The sequence below is a fragment of the Eumetopias jubatus genome, unplaced genomic scaffold, assembly GCF_037043125.1.
Source record: "Eumetopias jubatus isolate StellerSeaLion01/CBP00866 unplaced genomic scaffold, mEumJub1_p1.0 scaffold_8, whole genome shotgun sequence".
Classification (NCBI taxonomy): Eukaryota; Metazoa; Chordata; class Mammalia; order Carnivora; family Otariidae; genus Eumetopias; species Eumetopias jubatus.
Window position 1 is genome coordinate 41082276 of NW_028274814.1, and position 19458 is coordinate 41101733.

Below are 19458 nucleotides of genomic sequence, written 5' to 3' on the forward strand. Positions count from 1 at the left end.
TGGGGAACCTGCCCAACATCACACACGCTTCAGAGGCTGAGAGCTGGTGGCCACTCTGCCCTACAGCTCGACCAGGATTCCCTTCGGGGGAGCCTGCTGCCTGACTCTCTCTCTCTCTCTCGGGCTGGCCTTTATTTGATCATGGGGGCACCCCACCCACCCACCTACACCCCTCTCCCCTCCTGGCAGCTGAGCTGCCTCTTCTTCTCCGACAGGGGGTCCCTTTCTTGGAAACCAGATGGGGTTCAGGTTGATCTCTGTGGCGGGGGCCGAGACTGTCCTCAGGCGGGTCCCGGCTGTAGGAGGAGGGCTGCAGGGTGAAAGGTGATATATAAATGTAAGGCGGTGATTATTTATTTGACAGGGACAGCTGCCTGTGGTAAAGAATGTAATCTAGTAATCCTTTTGTGAAAATCGGATCCTAGGCTCAGCACGCTGCCTGAAACAGCAAAAGGCCATTCTCCCCCTGCCCCCCAGACTCATGCACACTTCCTGGCATTCCCGCATTCCTGCACTCTTGTGCCCTGTGGCACGGATGTGTGAGGCACATACGTGCACACACGCCCTGCTGCTTTTGCTTTTCTGGGCCCTTGTTAACATCTTACGTAACCACAGTACAACCGTCAAAGTCAAGAAATTTATACTGGTGTAACGTTAATAACTGAACTACAGACTCTTTCGTCTTTCCCACTAATGTCCTTTTTCTGCTCCGGGGTCCCACGCTGCATTTAGTTGTCACGCCTCCTTGGTCTCCTCCAACCTGCAACAGTTCCTCAGCATTTCTTTGACTTGTGGCCTTGACCGTATGGGAGAGCACTAATATCAGGAATTGGGTTTGCCTGGTGTTCTCTGACGGTGAGGTTGAGGTGATGCATTTTTGGCAAGAACATGGCAGACGGGATGCTGTGTCCTTCTCAGTGCATTGTGTCAAAGGGGTGCATGCTGTCAACTCGCCTTATGACCAGTGGTGCTCACGCTGCTCACTCTGAGAAGGTGGCGTTGGCCGCGTATCTCCTCTATGAAGTCCCTGGTTTTTTCTTGGTAATTCATAACTGTCTTGTGTATCTCGGAGATACTTTGAGACTCGACAGATAGCCAGTTTTTCCTCAAACTTGACTCACTCATTTGAGCACCTGTCGGTGGTTCTTGCTGGTGGTAGTTATTACGGTGGTGTTTGCCTAATGGCACTTTCTATTTTCCGCATTTCCTCTGTTTATTTTTTTATTTTTAATTTTGTAAGAATTAATTTGTGGATTTGAGAGAGAGCGAGCGAGCGAGGGAGCGTGCGTGCGTGTGAGGGGAGGGGCAGAGGGAGAGGGAAAGGGAGAGAATCCCAAGCCGATTCCTCGCTGAGCATGGAGCCCAATGTGGGACTGGATCTCATGACCCTGAGATCATGATCTGAGTCCACACCAAGAGTTGGATGCTCAACTGACTGAGCCACCCATGTGCCCCTCGTTATGTTTATGAATTGGAATTCTTCTGTAGGAAGAGCTGGGCCTTCTCCCGCATTTATTTATCTAACCATTGAGTTATTTCTTTTATCGTTACAAACTCATGAATATTTATCATATTTATTTGATAAAATATGTAGTATGTAACAAACGCAGGACTCCGTGCTGTGTGAGAGAAATGCTGGGTATGTATTCTATTCTACGGGCTGTAGTTAGAATTCAATACTGTAGTTCTTTCGTGGCTCAGATCGGTCCCCCTCTGACTGTTGGAAGCTCTTTCAGTTTGGCTCCTGTGCCCTTTGACATGGCCTCATCTTTTTTTTTTTTTGAGCACTTCCTTCCTTTCTGGCACCCTGAGGTACTCCAGGCTCACGTTCTGTTCTTCCTGCTCCAGCCCTGGGACCAGCCACTTCCCTCAAGAGCCCTGCTTCACCCTGAAGTCTCCCGTGCTCCTCACCCCTCCCGTGTGCGCAGGGCCCCTGCCGTGCCTAGAAGGTGCCTAACTCGGGTTTGCTGTGGGTTTTCTCCTTGTTTATACCTGGGGGCGGATATAAAGGAACCTTCATCTCAACACATCTTGCCGGGGATGTGTTGAGCTTGAGGCTGAAGAGTCCCACCTACTTATAGGGAAACTGAGTCCCAGGAAGAGCGAAGCGTGCCCATCAGCCAGCACCCCAACAGCACATACACAGTGAGGTCAGGGAGGGTAGGGACCAGGTGTCCTAAGCTTCCCCTCGGTCCTCTTTGCCAAAATCGTCTTGTCCTGCTCTTTCCTCATTTTTCTGTCCAGATGGCTGGGGGGAGGCATGGCTGGCATCAGCCAAGATGATGTATGACCACATGGGGCTCAGGGCAGAGAGGGCTCGGACGATTAGGGGTATCAGGCTGGGAAATCGGAAATTATAGGCCTGGCACCGTGGCCAGCAAAACCTCCCCCTGGTGCAGTGTTCTGAAGTCACCCGCGGTGGGTTTCATCAACACGGGCACAAGGGAAGGAAGGCCTCTTGGCAGGCTGGAGAGACAGATGGGCTGCAGGCACTGCCTGGCCCTGCAAGCGAGCTACAGGGCATTGGGGCTCCGCACCAGGCCTCTGCTGTCCAGTTCCTGCTGGCATGGTCACGGGAAACTTCTCCACTTTGGGGGTGTGCCGCTGGACGAGTCAGTTCCCCTCTTATATCTCAGTCTCCTCATCAGGACGATGAGACGATGGGACCACATGATCTTTGCAGTCTCTTTCAGCCCTAGACTTAGGACCTGTGGTCACCAGGAGAGTGGGCTTGGGGCCATGGCTGCCACAGAGGGGCAGACAGAGCCTAGCGGGCCAGCTGCCCCCAGTGGTTCAGAGCCCTCGGGAGCCGAGCTAGTGCTGAGGTCAGGAGGACTTCTTGTGGGCTCTGAAGGGCAGAAAGAGGACTTGTCTTTCTCCACAGTTCTTTGCCATTCCGTCTGTTATTCCATCCACCCTTCTGTCTTTCCGACGGGCATGTATTGAGCACCTGCTTTGCGCCCGGCACCGTGGTCGGGTTAGGAACACAGCGGTGAGCAAGACGAGGGCATTGCTTTCATGGAGGCTGAGGTCTAATTGAGGAAGACAGGTATTAATTACACTTGGAGTACTTTCAAACGCTCGGCCTCCTCCCACGTGCTCTAGCCCCCTCCCATGATTTTACTTTTCTGTTCCCTCCACTGCCTTCTTCCTTCCCTTCCTTAGTCTGCTCCACCTGCTTTGTCTTCAGCCTTTCTTCACCTCGGAGCTGCCAAGACCTTCCTGAGATTCTGGGCTCTCTCAGGCCGGAGACTCCGAAAGCCCTAAGTCCCAGCCATCGTGCGTACATGTGTGGAGAATTCTGTGGGAGGGAGAGTGGAAGTGGCTGCTTCCCCTTCATCAGTTGTCCGTGGCCATGGCCCTGGAGGGGGTGATAGATTGTAAACTCTGCAGGCTGACATTTCTGGGTTTGCATTGAGACCATGACCCTTAACTTCCTAGCTCGCACAGCTCACATTCCTTCTCTGAGCCTTATCTCGTCTGGAGAGTGGGTCTAACCACACTTACCTTGCAGCATTTTTGGAGGGGGGGATCAAATGGGAAAATTTAAGTGGAAGTACCTTCATGTGGCCCCTTGAGTATAATAGGTGCTTGATTAAAACTAGCTTTCTCACCTTCCTTCCCCTTTGGTCTGGGCTAGCAGCCAGATATTTTTGAGTCAGGTGGACGTGGAGGAGCTGAGGCTTCCTGTAGGTCAGAACCCCAGCTGAAGCTGGGCGGCCGCCCTCCCCGCTCTGAGACAAGGTGTAGACCGTGAGCTAGGGAAGGCCAGGGAGTCTGCCAGGGGCTGGAGAGAATGACGAGCGTCCCATGCATCCCAAAAATGAAGTGTGCTGTGACAGCTGCCTGTGCATCCTGCCAGGTGTTGGGGCCAGGGAGCCCTCCCTGGGTGGGTGGGGGGCAGCTACCCTGAGTTGGTGGGCCTGCCGGAGCCCCCATCCTGGTGGTATGTCCACCAAAGCGGTGGGAAGAGGCCCCTCTTCTTCCAGGATTGCCCTCCCCCTCCCTCTCTGTCCCCTTCCAGAGTCCATCTGAGCCCCCTTGGGGCCTGTTCTGCCCCTGACTGGAGAGCATCTTCGAGACGAGTACTGTGGTGAGGGAGATGTTCTATTCTGCACCATCCACTACAGAGGCACTAGTTACACATGGCTAGCGGGTGTTGGAAATGTAGCCAGTGTGCCTGAGGAACTGCATTTTTAATTGTATTTAGTTTTAATTAATTAAAATTTAAATTTAAGTGGCCACATGTTGCTCGTGGTTGCCATATTGGACAGTACGGTTCTGCGCCAACAGTTTCCACTTGCAATGTTGTTACACACTGGTGGGTCACCTCTGGTGTGCGATGTGTTAGGAGTGAGTAATTTGCTCTCGGTAAGAAATGACTGAACTGTATGAATGGTTTATCTCTATGTATGGGGGGCATGGCTTGGTGGATGAAGGGCTGGCCCTTGGGAGTCCGGCCTGGGCACATTTGGAGATTGAGTTACCGGGTCTGGATGGGGAATTGGAGGGGAGAAGCCTCAGGGCCTGACTGATTTGGGAGAAACTGCGGGAATCGGTGCTCGAATTGTCTTTAGAGGAAAGGGACGAAGGGGCTACATCCCAGCGTTGTTGGCCAGAGGCCGAGTCAGTTTTATGGGCGCCGGAGGAGCCCTGAGAGACCATCTAGGCTAGCCTGCTCATTTTACAGATGAAGAAACTGAGGTCTGGGACCTGTCATGGACCAGGATGTGGTTCCTCTCCTTACAAGAACTACTCTATAAAGTAGGTATTACCATCCTCATGTTGCAGACAAGGCAACTGGAAATCAAAGTCATAAAGCTTTTTAGTAGAACCAGGATTGATCCCGAGTCCGTTAGGAGTCACACGCTCCATTTGTGACGGAATCCACGTCTGCTGACAGGCCAGCATCCATGTTGTAGGTCACTGAATTGCCTTCCACCGTGTTGGGATGAGGGTCAGGACTCGGGGCTCCTTCCTGCGGTACCTGTGGCCTATGGAATAGCTGGTGGGGGGGGGCGCGGCGGTGCTCAGGTCCCGCATGGGAGGAGGAGTGCAGAACGTTTGCAGGGAGTGTGACCCATGGCAGTGTGGGGCTGCCTGCTCCGAGGCCTAGAATATGTGGCCATGCCATGGAGTGGCCTACTATTTGTGGAATCCAGAGACACCTGCCCGCCTGGAGGACCAGGAGAGGCAGGGGGAGCAAGGCCAGAGGGGGGGCCGAAGGCTCACATTCCACTCCTGAAGGAGAAGTGTGCAGAGGGGACCTGTCCTCTCCTTCCTCGCCAGCTCCGGCGGGGGAGGGACCCTCCCTCTGTCCAGCTGTTGTCCCCCCCTTCACCCCCCGCCGCTGCAGCTGTCCCGGCTCCATCAATCTCATCTAAGGCTGCCTGGAAGGAGGAGGATAAGGGAAGAGGGGGCCTCTCAGGCGCGTCCCGCCGAGGTGCCTTCGGCTCCTGCCTTTAAGGGGTGTCTCCAGTTAGAGAGACTGCCCCACTGCTGGGTAAGCTGTGGGCTGTGGGCCGCTCGGCTCTCAGCCTGCCGGCACTGTCCCTCCAGAAGGCCGCTCGTTTATTGAGAAGAATAGGAATAGCTAAGTTCCTCCTTCAACTCCACTGGGGACACGGCACCTTCCTAACCTTCTCCTCTGCTCGGCACGTCTTCGCTGTGCTGTAGTTTTCATGAATGAATAAATGAACAGCCCTTCCCCTATGTCCGTGGCACGCCGCAGATGAAGGGCCTGGGGCTCTGTTCCTCCTGATCCTCTGATACTAGAGGGGCTCCGTGTTTGGGGGGCAGCCTTGGGGCGTGCGACCATCAAACAACAGTATGTTTTGTCCTCCAGGTCCGGACAGGAGGCGTAGAGATGGCAGTCCTACAGCCAAGTGTGTGCCTGGCCTTGTTCTCTCTCAATCTCTCTCTTTGAAATTTAGCTGGGTCCTTGAAAGCTGTAATACCCTACCTTTTTCTGGAGCTCAAAGGAGAGGTGAAAAGGGGAGTTAATACTCTTTCTTGGGCAGACCTCAGTTTTCCAACCTACAGAATGGGGAGAAGCTTTGCTACCCTGTTGCAGTCCAATAGGTAACAGCACCACGGCATAAAAAGTTGGTGTGAGCTCTTTGGAAAAAAGGCTCTAGGAGAGTCACTCTTTTTTTTTTTTTTTTTCATTTCTTAGCTTCATCCGGTCCCAGTGCAGGACTGAATGGGTGTTAGCCAAGTAATATACATCAGTGCTTCCAGACCTGGCGTTGAGTTAGAGACATCTGGGGAGCTTTTTAATAATTCATACTCCTGGGCCCCCAGCCCAGATCTTCTGAGTCTGCAGCTCTGGGAGTGGGGCAGGAATCTGTATTTTGACAAGCTCTCCAGATACTTTCAATGCAGAGTTAGGTTTGGGAAGGTCCAGCTTTTCTACCTTTGAGGAGCAATCTGGTAAACAGATATTTGTAAGTGCTTTCTTCTGAAGTGTGCCTGGCTTCGAGGAGCATTTGCTCATGCATTCATTCATCGACTCACTCATTCAAGCAGCTGATATTGGATGAGTGTCTGTGACACACCAGATGCAGCTCTGGGCAGAGGGGTGCAGGCAGAATTAGGTGGGGCGTTCTTCCCCGAGGGAGAACACGGTCTGTGGGGGAGACAGATGAGAACACAAGAACGCTAACAGTTATAATAAGGCGTGAAAGGTGGGGTGTTGCAGATACTGGCGGCTACAACTTTTAGCTGGATTCAGAGAACCATATTGAAGGCCTCTCTGTCTGTTTCATTTTCTCTGCCAGAATTACAGTCTAACTTACCCTTTCTATGCCTAAGTGAACAGGAAGGGGCCTTATCAATACCTTAATCATCCCCTTATTCTTACTCAGGGGCAGCTGATGCCCAGAGAGACTGAGGGGCTTGCCTAAGGCCACCCAGCGAGCCAGGTGGTGGTGGTGGTGGTGGTGGTGGTTGAGAGAGGGGTCGGGGGTGGGGAGGGCTTGCTTTTGGGCAAACTGGATCATGAAACCCTCATTGGAGGGTGGTGTATCTGGAGTGTGGTGTGGCCTCGATCTTGGTTCCAGCCACATGGCTGAGGTGATTCCCCTGGATTCCTAGACTTCATGTCTGCAGTATTAGAATGATATACCCATTTCACTGCAAGTTCTTAGAATTAGTGGTATTGTGCACTTGGTCCAGGCGAGGTGCTTACTAAATGCTAGCTTTTCTTCTCCACGATTTTATTTGTTCTCTTAAGTGAAGATAGCATGTTTCTTTGGCCTCAACTTGCTGAGTCCTCCTTCTAGCTGGGGGTTGTCCTCGGCTAGTTCCCACTGCAGGGCTGATTGAGGGTGCTAAGTTCCAGGCCCTACGGGACCGCAGGCGTTACCCCTTCCTCACCCTGCCCCCGCCTCGGGGAGCCCAGCCCCCAAGTGAACTCAGTACTCCCTGCACAGCCCCATGCAAATTGCTGGAGCACTCAGAATGCCTTACTGCTCAGTAAGGCTCCTTCATCCAAGCCTTTGTCCTTCCGTGCTCGACATTCAACTCTGTCAACATTTTTTCCCAATGAAGTTCTTCCTCCCCCTGCAGTCCCCAGTCTCCAGCCGGCTTCTCTAGCCAGGGACACAATTGGATTGCAGTTGCTAGCACTTCCTGGAGATCAGGTCCCTGAAGAGCTATAAAAGTCCAGGAGTGTCTCTGGCCACCTTTCCATGTGGTTTGTAGAGCCTGGCGTGGCCCCGCATGCTCTCACACTGCCGCTGAGCCTGTGAGCATGCGTGCATTCAGCTTTAAGGGAGGCTCTCTATTGCATTACCTATGTCACTCATCTCTGGCTGCCAGTTTGCATTTCTTTAAACGGATTTGCTGATTACAGGCTCCGGAGGGCTCCCCCCGCCCCCCACCCCACTGGACGTAATTGGGCACAGAGCCGTGGTGGGGTGGATTTGGGTAATGGCTGGGCTGCGTGCCTCCCATTCTTTTCTCACAGGAAAAAGTGCCTGGAAATAACCCTGGGGTGGGGATTGCTTACAGGAGGAGGGGCCGGCTGCCTGCTGTGGAGTCTTTTCCGTCCCTGTTGGCCCTCTGCTGCCCTTCCCTACCACCTCCCCTCCAGCAGATGCCACCAGCTGGGCCGGCACCAGGCTTGCAGATGCCCCTCGAGGGGCTTCATGACCTGACCAGCTGGGCTGTTCTCTTCCCACCATCGCTCGCCAGGACTGTGACCCTGGTCCCAGGGGACTCTCTCTGTGAGCCCCAGACACTGAAAAGGATAGGGCAGCAATGAATGCCTCCCTGCCTCTTCCCTACTCCCCACCTCCACCTATTGATTTTTTTTTTTTTTTTAAAGAAGCCAGTTTTTGGAATTGAAAAGTAAAAGCCCAGCAATTGAGTGTAAGTGAATTTCCCCGAAAATGGGATGCCCTGCTGGATTTGGGGTGTGATTCTCGAGGAGATTCTTTCCTCCTCCAGCTCTCTCTTGGTCCCAGGGGGATTTCATAGGAGGAAATCTCTCCCTGGGGAGTCTGATCAGCTTGCAGAGTGTATGTGAGCCTGAGTCTTCTGTCTTCTGAGGCAGTGGCTCTCTGTCACCGCTTGCAATAAGGCACCCGGCCACCGGGAGTCACGTCTTCCTGGGTCACGTCTTCTGGTTGTCCGCATGGCCCCGACGCTCAGTCCCTCCCTCACCTTCCTCTCGGGCTCGCAGGGGGTTTGGCTTGATGCCATGGGGGACCCCTCCTTTTAGGAGGTGCTTTGGCGGTCCCCCTCTCCTGACGATCTGCCTCTTCCCCGGACCGGTTCCTAAGTCCCCAGAGATGGGCATGACGAAACGTATATTGGAAAGGAGTGAGGGATGGGACTGCTGCTGTGGCTGCTTGTGGCCTGGAGGCCTCGGAGCCTACTCCTATCCTCAAGTGTCCAGGAGAGGGGGGGCTCTGAAACCGTAGCTGGGGGACAGAGCCGTAGAGGGCCATACATGCATGAAGGGGGGTGGGGGCCCCGGGAGGTAGTCCCTCAGTGAGGAGTGCTGAGCTTCCTTTTGTGGTGTGTGTGTGGCAGAGGAGGTGTGGTGGTGCCCCCCGACTCTGCAGACTGATTGATGGTGAAGCCTCTGACCCCTGTGGGACTCCCAGAAGGCCCCGAGACATTTTCCACCTACCCTTCCTCCTCATCTGGTTTTAGATTGTGCTAGCTTGTTCTAGGGTCAGGAGCGGGTTGGGTGCTCAAAAACAAATGCAGATCATATAACTAATGCTATACAATAAGAGCACAAATCAAAGGAATAAGAAAAAAACAATGCCTCCCAAACCTGCCACCGTGACAAATCACCTTTCCATTTTCTAGGGTGCCTTCAGTCTGTATTTACTTGCAGGCATAATTTTCATATGATTATAGTCATAGTGGAGATAGAATTTTGCATTCTGTTTGCTTTAATATTCTACCACGAGCTACATAATCATCACAATTAGACTTTTAAGTGCCTACATAGTAATCACCGAGTATTTATCAATTTTCCCATTGTTGAACATTTAGTTTGTTCACACTTTTTTGACTTAGCCTAATAATACTGCAGGAAACCTCATTGATCTACAGCAATATGTTATATTAAGAGTACATGTGTGTGTGTCTATGAATGTGTCTCCTTTTCCTCTCTCTCCCCACCCTTCTCTTTCTTTCTCCCCCTTCTGTATTGTTGTCTAGGATGAGTCAAGAAGCCAGGCATTTTTTCCTGGAGTAATGGGAGATCTCATTCTGGGCTGTTAAATGCCTGCCGGAAGTCAGGTGCCTGAGAGCAACCACGGGATTTAGCTCAGATCTTGGTCTAAGTCTGGCCTTACACACTAGCCTCAGAAGTGAGTTAGGTGGCAGAGTTTTAAAGGCTGGTAACTCTGCATTTCTCTTGTAGCTCTGGCTCTGAAGCCTGCAGGCCTGGGTACCCAGATTTTGACTAGGCAGGTTAAACTCCTTGGGTAGCTCTCTAAGTGCATGCCACGCCCCCATCTCACCTCACTGAAAGCGCGAGAAATAGCTCCAGCTCTCACCCTCAGGGATCTTGTAGTCCAGAATGACCACAGGCTCGCCCGTTCAGCCATATGCAACCAAACTATGCAAAGCTGCCAACTCTGAGGAGGGACATGGGCCAGGGTCTGCGACAGACTGAAGACCTGCCACCCAGTACCTGCTGATGGTTGCTGCACCAGAATGTGAGCCTGGTATTGCCAGATCTTCCAGTTTTCAAGAGAAACTTGAACTCCTGAGTTTGGGGTAAAATCTCCTGATATGGCAACTAATTAAAAAAATGGAAGACATGATACAGATCAAACAAAACATATCTGTGGCTTAGGGTGCTCGGCTGTTAGCCCTGCTTTCCGTGTTAGGGGTCAGTTGTTATGCTGGGCCCTTCGGGGGAGGGTGTGAGGAGCATAAAGCCGTACAATTAATAACAATGGTGGGGAGAGGAGCGACTTGCACCCAGAACGCCACCATGGAGCAGGACACGATTGGAGACCCCAGTGAGACAGAAGTCCAGCTGTTCTGGAAGCGCCTGGGCGGGGGTGGTAGGTTCCATTGTGAGGGGTTAGGAAATAGTCACTTACTCTCTGTGTACTCTTCTGGTCAGCCATGAGACCGGGGGCTCTGTGTCTGTCCGTCTGTCTTGAGCAAGAGACCACAGCTTCATTTTCTCGTCCCTCCATCCAGGCCGTTGTGAGGAGCTAGGTCTCAAGTGAGAGAGGACTTGAAACACAGAGTCGGAACTGGGAAAATTGGATTAGGTGGGCGCTGAGTAAATTGCCTTTCCTCCATCTTCCCATCTGTGCAAGTGAGGAAAATCATCCCCCTTGGGCAGTTGGCAAGTATTTATTGTAGGCACACTGGCAGACTTGCCAGGGGCCCTCTCCCTTTGAGAGCTGTAGAGAGGATGAAGGAGGATCCGTTTGAGGTGCTTTGAATTCCTCAGCAAGGAGAAGGGACTGGAAGACGCCAGCATCACTCCACGATTTCCCTAGATGAGACAGCCTTGACGTATGAGCCTAGTGATTCTTAAGAAGTACGACTTGCTAGGGAAATAAACACCCTGTGTTATTTATTATTTAGTAAAAAAACAAAGCTTTCCTCAGCTGGGAGGTTTCAGATCACTGACAATGTCAGGTCCAATTTTCCTCTATTAATAATAGGTCGGTATCCTTCTCAGCTTGTGTCGGGAGCATCAGGATGTTTGTCTGGGTGTAGCTTTGGCATGTGATGACTACCCGAGGGGAAAGGATCATGGTTTTGAAGAATTGAAAGGTTGTGTGGTGCCTGGGCCCAGATCTTGTGAAGACGAGCTACCCTCTTGGTGCTGGGTGCCGTGGTGGCTCCTTTATCTGCGTCCTCTCGTGCCATCTCCTCCAGGATTGGGGGGAGTGAAGGGCAGCTGTGGGGGGAACCCCAGTGGTCAGGAGTGAGGGAGCTAATGGAGATATGCACTGTCTTCCAATAGGTAGATTCTTGGAGCTTAGAACCCAGGCGAGACCTGGGTTTTGCTTCTAGGGGTTGAGTGGAATCCAGGGACCGAAAGCATCATGGAGGAAGTGACGGTGGGCCAGCAGGGTGGAAGGCTGGGCTAGCTGGAGGGCTTTCTGTAGAAGGGCCTGGGGCTAGGGCCTCAGTTGAGGTGAGTCTTAGCTGGCTTGAGGGCCACCACATTTGGACCTTGAGTAACTACAGTATCAATAGAGACAATACTCTTGCAGTATTGAGAGTGAATTCTCCCCACTGAGCCTCATGGCAAAGAGGTGAGGGAGGGAAGAGCAGGCTTTATTATTTCCACTCGAGTCACATTCATTGTGATACAGTTTAAAAATGTGGGTTTTGAAGCTTGATGAATCTGGGTTTAAGCATGACTTTCTGACCTTGACTAGCCTATTTAACTTGTGGACCCCAGTTTCTCCATCTATAAAACGGGGAGACTAATACTTACCTCATAGGGTGTTTTGTAAGGGCTAAAAGCCTAAAATAGCCCCTGGCACCTAGTAGACACTGAATAACTCGTCACGGCTATTGCTGTCAGTGAAGACCTAGGGAGGGGACGTGTCTGACTCAAGGTCACAAAGCTGGAGAGGGAAACACATCCAGGACTCTAACCAAGGACTCTCAGCCTCTCGTGCTGTCTTCCCCATTCTCTGTGTGTATCTGGGCCCTTCCTCCCTCCCTGATCAGGGGGTGCTTGGTGGCCATTGGCGGGCAGGCGTTGCTGCTGTCCCTGCTGCAGCTGTAAGGCACGGGCTGTGTCCCCACATTCCATGGGATTGTAGGGTGCCAGCAGAGCAGCCCACCCTGAGGAAAACGAGCAGAAATGTACCAGGGCTTTTCTTCACTAAGCAACTCCATTGTGTCTCTCTCCCCTTCCCCACCCCTCCCTTTAGCTCCTAAAAAAAAAAAAAAAAGAAAGAAAGAAAGAAAGAAAGAAAAGAAAACCCACCATAGAAAAGATGAAGGGCTGTCAGCACCGGATCACAACATGGGCTCTGGGAGTTGGCGGCTTTTCAGTGCCTGCAGAGAGTTCCCTCCTCTTCTTGCTTGCCTCAACTTCTCATTTTCCCAAGTCTAATTAAGATAAATCTGAGAAAGCTTCCCCTAGAAGCAGGGAGCTCTCCAGTTCCTTGAATCCCATTGGCTTCTTCCCATCAGTTATGCTCCTTACCATCCTCTACTGTCCCGTGAATGCTTCATCCTAAGAGTTATTGAAGTGGCCGCTCAGGCCATGTCCCAGCCACGGTGGCGCCACCTTTCCCCTGCGAGCGCTCCCCAGGTGACACCCACTTCTGTTCCAGAATGTTCAGTGGCTCCCTGTTACTTACCTCAAGTTCATGCTTCGAAGCGTGGCGTGCAAAGCTCTCTAGGATCTGACCTCAGCCTACCTTTGTAGGTAGGCTTTGTAATCCCCCACTGTTCCCTGTACAAAGCATATGCTTCTGTTGCCCTGGCCAACTTGCTATTTCCTGAACAGGTCTGGAAATTACCTGCCTTTGGTCACGCGGTTCCTTTTGCTTGGAAAGCCCTCACCCGGTGGAATTGGGCCCATTCTTCAAGGATTAGCTGAAGTGCCAAGTGTTCTGTAAAGCACATCTTGCTTAGGACCAAGCTCCTATTTCACATGGCACACAACAGATATGGAATTCATGTAGAATTTGCTCACGGACTCTGCTGGCATGGTGTGGGTCTCTCCCAGGGCCTCCCCAGAGCTCTGCTGTCTGCCTCCTTTCCCACAAGCCGTGGAGCATATTTACTTCTTAATTACACATGATCTAAGTTCTTAGGCATTTTTCTTAAGTTTAAAGTTCTCTTACTTTTCCCATCATTGTTTGGTTTATGAGCCCTAGAGGTTCAGGTGGAAGGAGGGTGTAGCAGAAAGAGCACCAGACTTATAGTAGCAGCTGTGAGTTCTACTCCCAGCTCTGCCTCTGACCAGCTGTGATTTGGGGGCAAGTGGCTCCCCATCTCTGGGCCTCAGTTCCACATGTGGAAGACAAAGGGGGGGGCAGCTGATCTCTAGGATTTGCGGATGGGGTTTTAAAAATGGTTATGTGTTATATGTTGAAACCCTAACCCCTCGACCCTGAAAATGGGACTGTATTTGGAAATAGGATCTTGAAAGAGGTCATTAAGGTGAAACGAGGTCATTGGGATGGGCCCTAATCCAGCAGGACTGGTGTGTTTTTAAGAAGAGGAGGTGAGGACATAGACATGCCCAAAGGAAGGACCGTGCAAAGGCATGGGAAGAAGACAGCCATTTACAAGCCCAGGAGAGAGTCCTCAGGAGAGAGGAGAGCAAACCAGCGGATACCTTGATTTTGGACTTCTAGCCTCCAGAATCAGGAGAAAATCGATTTCTGTTGTTGAAGCCACCCAGACTGTGGTACTTTGTCGTGGCAGTCCGAGCAAACAAACACACCCCTTTGATGTTCACAGGGTTGTATAACCATTGTCGCATCTACTTTTTGAATACTTGATGACCCCCATATTAAACCCCGTACCCGTTAGCAGTCACTCCTCATTTCTCCCCAGGCCAGCCGTGGGCAACCACTAACCCATGTCCTGCCTCCACGGACTTGTCTGTTCTGGAGATTTCTTTTCTTTTCTTTTTTTTTTTTTTAAGATTTTATTTATTTATTTGACAGAGAGAGACATAGCGAGAGCAGGAACACAAGCAGGGGGAGTGGGAGAGGGAGAAGCAGGCTTCCCGCAGAGCAGGGAGCCCGATGTGGGACTCGATCCCAGGACCCTGGGATCATGACCTGAGCCGAAGGCAGACGCTTAACGACTGAGCCACCCAGGCGCCCTGTTCTGGAGATTTCTTACAAGTGGAGTCATATAATGTAGGGTCTTGTGTGAGTGACTGCTCATATTTAGCACAATGCTTTCAAGGTTTATCCGTGTTGTAGACTATACAAGTATTTTGTTCCTTTTTATGACTGAATAACTTGTTGTATGGGTATGCCACCTTTTGTTTATCCGTTCATCACTTGATGGGCATTTGGGTGGTTCCAGTTTTTTTGGCTGATGTTACTGATACTACAGTGAACATCTGTGCACAAGTTTCTGTGTGGACCTGCTATCATTTTTCTTGGTTACATACCCAGGAGAGGAAGTGCTGGGTCGAATGGTAACTCTATATTTAATGTTTTGAGGAACTACCAAACTGTTTTCCAAAGTGGCAGCCTCCCTACCAGCAATGTGTACAGGATCATAATTTCTCCACGCCCTTGCCAACACTTATTATTGTCTGTCTTGTTGTAGTAATCCCAGTGGGTGTGAGATGGTGTCTCATTGTGGTTTTGATTTGCGTTTCTCTGATAATGAGTAATGTTGAGCATCTGTTCATGTACTTAGTTGCCATTTGTGTGTCTTCCTTGGAGAAGTACCTGTTGATGTACTTGGCCTGTTTTGAAATTGAGTTGTCTTTTAATTATGGAGTTGTAAGAGTTCTTTATATATTCTGGATAGAAGCCCCTTATCAGATATATGATCTGCAAATATTTTTTATATTCTGTGAGTTGTCTTTTCATTTTTCTTGGTGGTGTCATTTGCAGCATGAAAGTTTTTAATTTTGATCAAGTCCAAATTGTTTAATTTTTCTCACATTACTTTTGCTTTTGGTGTCCCAAGAAACCTTTGCCTAAGCCAATGTCACAAAGATTTACTCCTGTGCTTTCTTCTAAGAATTTTATAGGTTTAGTTCTTACATCAAGTCCCTGATCCCTTTTGAGTTAATTTTTGCGTATGGTGTGAGGCAGGGGTCCAGCTTCATTTTTTGCGTGTGGATATGGGGCTGTCCGGCACCAGCTGCTGAAATGGGTAGGACCTTAAAGGTCACTCGGCTCAGCCTGCCGTCTGAGGGGAAGGTGTGGGGGACGACTAGCCTGGAGCCTGGCTTGGGAGAATGCTCTTGACTGCTCTCCCCTTTCCTCCTGCAGCAGCACCAACATGCAGCTAGCTCCCCAGGCTCTGCTTGGCAGTCCTTTGTGTTGAGATTTTAGAATTCTGTTTGTTCACCTTGCTCCTCACCACTTCCAGAAAGGTGTTGTGTGTATTTGCATGCTAAATAAGTGGTTCTGATGATGGCGATGGTCAGAACAAGAGGATGTGGGCTCCCAATCATAGCAAGGCTGTCCCTGACTCATGAACCCACTGGAACTAAGAGCAGAGAAGTTATCCACTAGAGAGGTGTCTGGGGGTCCCAGTGTCCAGTTGGTGGGGCCCTTGCAGGCCTTGATCTGGCTGGGGAGGAGATGACCGTGACAGCTGAGACCGGAGGTGATGGATGTTTGGGGGAAAAAGGAAAGAGGGTCTTTTCAGTTTTTTGGATCCTTTTTTTTTTTTTTTAAAGATTTTATTTATTTATCCATGAGAGACAGAGAGAGAGAGAGACAGAGGCAGAGGGAGAGGGAGAAGCAGGCTCCCCGCCGAGCAGGGAGCGCAATGCGGGACTCGATCCCAGGACCCTGGGATCATGACTTGAGCTGAAGGCAGACGCTTAACCGACTGAGCCACCCAGGCATCCCAGCTTTTTGGATCCTTTAATCCGACTCTGTTTTTCAGGCCAGAGGAGGACCATTTTCTTTCCCCTCAGGACTTCTTCAGCAGAGCTAATAGGTCCCCTGGGTAGATTTAAGGGAAGTTAGTAAGGCAAGTTATGGTTAGATCAGGCTCTGGGCTGTCTGTCCCCCTTCTCTCCCAGTCCTCAAAGCACCATATTCCTCACCATGGAAGCTGAAGCAGGGACTGAGGACCGGGCAGCCTGCTGGGTAGAGTACCCATGGGAGGGCAGTGAGGGACACAGAGGGCACAGGCCTTCTCTTGACGGGATGGGAATGGGGGCTCTTGCTAGTCGTTGGCAAATCTCTCCAGTTGGGCCCAACTCTCTTCTCCCGGCTCATTCGCATCCTCTTCCAGGGTCCCTGGCTCCCGTCAGCACAGACCTCCATGCTTGTTTGTTCCGTTCGCTCTACGTGGAACAACTGCGTGGCACTAGAAAGAGTTGTTGAGTAAATGGACGGATGGACGGAAGAACGCTTTTCTGCCGTGTGCTCAATCTGTTCCTTTTCCCTTGTTCCCTACCAGCCCTCTGGCTGACTTCCAAAGCCTACCAACTGTTCCAGGTCCAGCTTACGTATCATTTCCACAAGACTTAGCTACTGCTGCTTGCCCCCATCATTGCATGTGACGATCTCTTCTCTTTTCTGTCTCCTCTTTATTAGGCTCCTACCTCTGCTTTGCCGCTTTCACTTTACCACACTCTGCGCTGTGGTAAAATCTTTGTCTTAACCCCAGAATTGAAACACAGGCCATGAGGCAGGGCCCGGGCTTTCTCGTTTTGTATTTTATAGCGTTCCTTCTCCCTGGCACTCCACCACACCTCGCACGGCGTCTTACAGACATTCGTCACTCAGCAGGCTCGGCTTGATTACAGTGCCTAGGTCACAGCTCATTGGTACTGGGTCTCCACCCCCCCAGGAGTGTGTTGTGCCTACAGCTTGATGTTACCCAGAGGATTTTCCTGGGTTTCACATCCTGGAGTAGGAAGGATCTGCGAGGGACATATGTCCGTGTGCGGCCTTCCCTAGCCATTGTGTATAATTTGCATATCTCTGTGTAGGGAGCATCAGTGGGCCCGCATTACTGAGGTATCACCCGTGACTCCCGGCAGGAAGAATTGGAGCAGATAGCACATCAGTGGTAATCCCTTGTTCTGCCCTGGAGGATACTGAAAATCTCTGGTGTGAGTTGCGGCCTGTGGATATTAGAGGCTCCCCTGCTATGGTTGATGTAGTGGCTGGATTATTCCCTCCAGTTGATCAGGCAGCTCTTTCCCATCCTCACCTCTTGGCCATGCCCCTCTCCCCACAATAGTTCCCGACTGGAAGAATGTCAAGCTACGGAGGGCCTCTGGGGAAGACCGGCCGGCAAGGAGGCTCAGGCTTGGTGGCTGCCAAGTCCCTAATGAGAGACAAGGGGATGGAGGAAATGATGGTGAGCCTCTGTCCTTATACGGATGGGGCTTTCTGTTCCCTAACCCACCTTCCTATAGATTTTCTCTTGCGAAGCTCACAGTAATCCCGAGAGCTGTGCAGACCTCTGTTTTCAGACACAGGGTCTGCGGGGCAGAGAGGAAGGTGACTTGTTCCTGATGTTAGTAGCAGAGACAGGAGGAAGGTTTACTGTCTGTGGATGTGGCCCTGGCGAGGAGGCCACACCCCGTGCCTCGTGTGCAGTGGGCATCTGAGGCATGTGTATCTGAGAAATGAATAGCGGGCACTTAGTAAAAATTGTTGATTTGAGACAAAAGTAGAGTTCTCTGGATTTTACTCCCAACTCAGTCTGCTCTCCTTCACTCTTTGACTCAGTTTCTTGTCCTCCCCATAGGGGACAGTCACTCTCCCTGGCCCTTGCATGTATCCCAGCCTGCAGAACGACACTCAGGAGTTTTTGGAAAAGGAGATGCAGAGTGTCCATCCTGGGAGTCAGTGTGGTGTAGTGGCAGGCTGGCAAATACTTAATGCGAAACCCTCTTCCTTGGCTCAAGGTGCGTATTGCTAATTGATCACAGCGGTCTTTCTTCTGCACCCGACTGAATCCTTTTCAGCGTGGCATGCCACATCGCCACCAGCAAAGGGCCAAAGTGGCATTTGGATGTCAGATAGCCCTTACCTTGGGTCTAGTAAAAAGAGCATTAGGCTGAGGGTCAGAGGACCTAGCTTTGAACCCCGTCCTCTTCGTCCTGCTTTGGGAAACTGACATCATCCCTGGACATTTTGGAGCCTTGAACTTGATGGTTTCTCAGGTCCCTTATAGCTCTGAAATTCTAGGATTCTGTGGTTCCCTGGTTGGGAGGGAGAGGATCCTCATCGTGTAGCCTGGCCACAGAGGGGTAGGATTAACCTTCGGGGTCAGCAAGCTTGCAGAGCTCAGGAAATGCCTCTCTGTGATCCGTATTTGGTCCAGAGACAGGTGGTGGAGCCTGGAGGAGGGGAAGTGTGCTCACAGCCCCGGGGCTGGGGGAAGGGAGGCCTAGCTCAGCTGCCCTTTTTTTCCTGATGAAATGAAGGTCTTCAGGCCGAGTCTTCGGTGCATTTAGATCTTTAGCCAAGAAGCTGGACCCTGTGAGTTAAGTCTCCCAAGTCAAGTACTTGCCTGCTAATCCCATGGCCCACTCTCTGTTGGTGGGGGGAAAGGAGAGCTGTCAGCGGGGAGTTAGCTGGGAATCAGGTTCACTCACTCGCTTTTCAGTAAACTTTGATGAGATGCCTATTTTTTGGGCAGACACTGCTCTTTGGACTTGCATCAAGGCCTCCCTTGAGCCATTATTCCTCATACTTTCTTATTTGGTGGGGGAGTCCAGACATAGAGTGTTAATGAACCAATTCCTTTGCCATCCTGTCAAAGCAGGGTGAGGGTTATGGGGCATTTCTTCCCATTGTATAGAAGGATCTACTGAGCCCAAAGAGAGTTGCTGGCCGGGCTGTGATTGTGCAGGCAGTCGGGGAGGGAGGGGCCTCCGGTTCTTGTAAGCCCTCAAGGCTGCAAGTGAGCCTTAGTCTATCTGTTTGTGTATTTGTGAGGCGCCCATGAGATTAGCCACTGAGCAGAGGTTTTATTTATGCCGGCGCCTAGAATTCCCGTCCTGCTGCCATCATTGGTGTTGCCAGGCTCCCAGGGGTGTCTTCAGTCTCCCAAGTAATCTGTGTGTCGGCCGTGTTCGAGGGCAGCCGCGTGCGGAGGACAGCCCTCAAGGAGTGGGATCGGCACAGGGCTCAGACCGGGCTCAGCTTTTCCCAGGTGTGGGGCAGAAGCTCCATGGACCAGGGCTGGGAAAGGAGGTGGCCGGGGCTCGGGGGTTAGAGACGTCTGGGTCTATGTTACCATCAGAATGCACTAATTTAGTTACTTGTAATATAGCAGATGTGGTAATGTGGCATTCATGACTCCTCTTGATTA

General features: G+C 51.3%; 1 protein-coding gene across 4 annotated transcripts in view; it reads left to right on the forward strand.

Annotated features, from left to right (window-relative positions):
- Nucleotides 1-19458, forward strand: part of TSPAN9 (tetraspanin 9) — a 194533-nt gene that overhangs the window by 61353 nt on the left and 113722 nt on the right. The window lies entirely within an intron of this gene.